This window comes from Oratosquilla oratoria, chromosome 10, assembly GCF_046742065.1.
Source record: "Oratosquilla oratoria isolate Oo_2021 chromosome 10, ASM4674206v1, whole genome shotgun sequence".
In the NCBI taxonomy this organism is placed as follows: Eukaryota; Metazoa; Arthropoda; class Malacostraca; order Stomatopoda; family Squillidae; genus Oratosquilla; species Oratosquilla oratoria.
Genome location: NC_134786.1, coordinates 67,570,978 through 67,575,977, shown reverse-complemented (window position 1 = coordinate 67,575,977; position 5,000 = coordinate 67,570,978).

Below are 5,000 nucleotides of genomic sequence, written 5' to 3'. Positions count from 1 at the left end.
TTTGTTACCTTCTTCTGAATAACTAGAGAAATTTAACTCCATCCTGAAAGACGAATCCAAATCAATCGAGATTTCAAGAAACCCGCAGAGCAGACATAGTCAACTTGTATGTTTTGTTACCTTCTTCTGAGTAGAGAAAATTAACTCCATCCTGAAAGACGAATCCAAATTAATCGTGATTTCAAGAAACCCGGCAGAATAAATTAAAAGAAGATCCAACAAGATCATTAAAAATTGACTCCATCCTGAAAGACGAATCCAAATTAATCGAGATTTCACAAAACCCGCAATGCAGACAAAACCGACTTGTATGTTTTGTTACCTTTTTCTGAGTATCTAGAGAAATTTGACTCCATCCTGAAAGACGAATCCAAATTAATAAAGATTTCAAGAAACCCGACAGAAGAAATTAAAAGAAGAGCCAACAAGATCATCGAGAAGGTTAATGCTAAGGCAGGTGGACTGAAGCTACCTAAATGGTAGGAGATTTTGGCCTTGGTTATTGTTACGGGAATGTAAAAATCCACAAGAATAACAATCCACTCATACCCATAATTAGCCATATCCCTACGCCTACTTATCAGATTGCTAAGAAGTTAAACAAGTGGCTTACCCCATTCGTCCCAAGGGATTACATCTTGTCTTCTGCTACAGATTTCTTCCATCTCCTCCACAACTCTAACGCCGACGGTATGATCGCTTCTTTAGACGTAGAGAGTCTTTTTACGAATATCGATGTTGACCGTACCATCAACTTTATCATTAATGAGGTCTACCCAGCAGAGGGTCCTCCAAAACTAGACATTCCAGAAGCAGCCCTTAGGACCTTATTGGAGATGTGTACGAAGCACCGTTTCTCTGCCCCCGTCGGAGAAAGTTCCGGCAAATTGATGGAGTAGCGATAGGTTCCCCTCTTGGGGTTCTTTTCGCTAATTTCTTCATGGGGATGGTGGAGCGTGAAGTTTTCCGTAGTATAGACAAACCTGCTATTTACTGCAAGCAGTTTCCGGGATCAATTTCACAATCGAGTCCAGTGCCGTCGGTAAACTTCCTTTTTCTTGATGTACTCGCAGCACAGAATCAGACACATCTCAACACTTCCGTATACACCAAACCCACCAACCCGGGCCTATGTCTAAATGGGGAAAAGCGAGTGCCCCCAACGCTTTAAAGAATCTATCATCAGCGCTTACATCAGAAGGGCTCTGACGCACTATAGCATCTGAAAAAGTGCTAATCTAGAAATTGAAAGAGCCATACAAGTCCTAGTAAATAATGACTATTCCAACCGGGATATTTCTAAGTAACCATGTAGTAAGCGCTGAAACTATCAGTTGTTTTAAAAACCGATTAGACAACTTTATGGATGGGGGTGACAGGTGGTGATGGATACGGAGCTGCCTAGTGTAGGCATTGTTGTCTCTTGTAGTCTCCTTTATTCTTATGTTCTTATGTTATCAAAAGCAAATCAACAAATGGTACGACCAAGATCCAGCCCTCCCCAATTCAGGCGAAAGCATCAAATTATTCCACGGATCCCACATGACTAAAATACAAAACTGAAGAGACGATCATCAGGAAAATCATCAAACGTCATGTCAAACCTGCCAATCCTGTCGACCGGGTGGATTTCGTCATCTACTGCAAAAACAAGAATCTTGTACTAAAGAATAACCCTTCCCCCGCTCCTTCTGAGTTACAACGCAGTCATCCAGTGTATGAATTCTCTTATAAACAAGGGAACTGTGAGTCCCTTCATTCTTCATACATACTAAACTCTCAAGAAGAATTAGTTTACATATACAAAATGGCACACCTAAGACACACACAGAATTTCACCACAACACTACTCTTACCAGACAGGCCATGGCTGAAAACACTAAGATCATAGGGCAGGCCCAAGATACAAGAAGGCTACAGATTCTCGAGGCCCTCCTCATACAAGACAAGATGCCTACCATGAATCTTCAGTCACAGGAATTCATGGTCATACCGTCCGCTTGGCGAGATGTGTTTTGCCCGAAGCCCAGTGCGCGACTGATGACCCTTCCGACCCATTAAATCATTCGAAGTACCTGATTGGCGTACCCACATGCGGCGTTCTGCCCTTCTGCCCTCCCATAGGTTCCCTCACACCACAATTTCCTATTGGTTTTCTTTATGCTAACTATGCTTCTCTCTTTTAGTATGTAAGTCTATGTATTCTGACCTTTGTCATTGCTTTTGAAAATGTACACAGTGTACGAAACGTCAAGCTCCACTAAAACTCTACTCTTCTTCCTTCTGAGCTCGAATCATGTCCTCTGGACCAGCGATAAAAGCAAAGTCTATAGTTAGACATCTTGAAAATCTACACAAGAAAATCATCAATGCATCAATTGCTATTTTCTGTAATGAAATCTGTCTACAGGAAAACCTGCTACCGAAATATACAAACACACACACACACACACACACACACACACACACACACACACACACACACACACATATATATATATATATATATATATATATATGTATATACATATATATATATATATATATATACATATGTAATTATATGTACATATATATATAATTATGTATATATATGTAATTATATGTATATATATATATATATATAATTATGTATATATATATATATATATATATATGTATACAAATATATGGTTACAAAAGAGGACGGGGGAGTCATATGAGACGTACAAAGAAAAGAAAAGAGAAGTAAAGCAAAAGGTAAAGGAGGCAAAGAGGAGAGCAGATGTGAAATGGGGTAGGAGTATGACAGAAAATTTTGAAAGTAATAAAAAGATGTTCTGGAAAGAAATTAAGAGAGGAAGAGGAGGCGAATCAAGTAGGGAAGAAAAGGTAAAAGGTACAGATGGAGAGATGATAATGGAAGAGATGGCAGTAAGAGGAAGATGGGCAGAATATTTTAGGGAGTTGCTAAATGTGAAGGAGGATAGGGAAGGAAAGATAGCTGCAGTGGGAAATGCGAAGAAAATGAGAGTGATGAATGAGGAGAATGGAGGAGAAATAAGGAAGGATGAGGTGAAGGCAGTTGTAAAGATGATGAAAGCAGGTAAGGCACCTGGTCTGGATGGATGCCATGCAGAATGTCTGAAAAAGGGAGGTTCAGTGATGGTGGACTGGTTAGTGAGGTTATTTAATGTTTGCTGGAGAGAGGGTAGAGTACCGGAGGACTGGAGAAGTGCCTGTATAGTTCCTCTTTACAAGGGAAAAGGGGACAAGTGTGAATGTAGTAGTTTCAGAGGGATTAGCCTGTTAAGTGTAGTAGGGAAGGCTTATGGGAGGATCTTGATTGAGAGGATTAGAGAGGAACAGAAGGAGTAATTGGTGAGGAACAGTGTGGATTTAGGACAGGTAGAGGTTGTGTAGATCATATCTTTGTGGTAAGACAGATATGTGAGAAAGCTATAGGAAAGGGGAAGGATGTTTTTTGGGCTTTTATGGATCTGGAAAAGGCTTATGATAGGGTAGACAGAAAGGCACTGTGGGAGGTTATGCAGATTTATGGGATAGGAGGAAAGCTTTTGGGAGCTGTCAAGAGTTTTTATGAGAGTAGTAGAGCTTGTGTCAGGATTAGAAATGGAGAGAGTGAGTGGTTTGAAGTAAAGGTGGGACTTCGTCAAGGATGCGTTATGTCGCCCTGGCTGTTCAATTTATACATGGATGGGGTGGTGCGAGAGGTGAATGCAAAGGTAGTGGGTCGGGGATTGGAGATGGTTAGGGAAAATGGAGAAAAGTGGGAGGTGAACCAGCTGTTGTTTGCGGACGACACTGCGCTTGTGGCAGGGTCAGAGGAGGGATTGAGGAAGCTGGTGGCAGAGTTTGGGAGAGTATGTGATAGAAGAAAGCTAAAGATAAATGTGGGTAAAAGTAAGGTGATGAGATGTACAAGGGGTGAAAGTGGCAGTAGACTGGAAGTGAACATTAAGGGAGAGCGACTGGAGGAAGTGGATAGTTTTAGATACTTGGGTGCAAGTGTAGCAGGAAAAGGTGGAGTGAAGGTGGAGGTAGAATGTAGATTGAGAGAAGCGAGTAAATGCCTTGATGGATTAAAGAGTGTAATGAGGAATAGACATTTGGGAATGGATGCGAAGAGGAGACTGTATGAAGGAGTGATTGTGCCAACAGCAATGTATGGGGCAGAAACGTGGAACATAAGAGAAGAAGAGAGAAGGAGTTTGAATGTGTTTGAGATGAGGTGTCTGAGAAGTATGGTGGGGGTTACTAGGCTGGATAGAGTGAGAAATGAGGAGGTGAGGAGGAGAACAGGGGTGAAAAAGGATTTGGGAGATAGGGTTGATGAAAGAATATTAGGATGGTTTGGACACATGGAAAGAATGAGTGAAGAAAGACTAGTAAAAGAGGTATGGAAGGCAGATGTGGAGGGAGTGAACATGAGGGGACGTCCTAGGATGAGGTGGATGGATGGGGTGAAGGGGGCTTTGGGGAAGAGGGGAATGTCTGTTGAGGAAGGAAGGGAGAGGACGGAAGACAGAGGTGAGTGGAGAATGGTTGTATATGGATGATGTTGTGATTGCATGAGGAGGAATGGGCGGGGGGGTGGGGGGTGGGGTAGTATGTGTGAGTAAATTTTGACGCAGCCCGAAGGGATTTTCTCCCCGTCCTCTCCTTATATGCAAGGGGGGACGGAGAGGGGGGGTCGCCGATTAAATGAAGCGGCCTTGCTGTGGATGTGCTGTGTCTTGCGACACTGCTTCTGACCCAGGGCGGTGGGCAGGGTTCAGGGATGACCCGTCATCCAGGAGGTGCTCAGATGAGAGGGAGGGTGGGAGGGGTGTGGAGTGTATTTAGGGATGAAATGGGTGGGAGTGTTTTTATGCCTTTCCCTTTTTGGCTACCTCCCTTGGAAGGGGGAAAAAGCCTTGGTATATGTATGTATGTATATATATATATATATATATATATATATATTATATATTTATATATATATATATATCGTGTGTGTG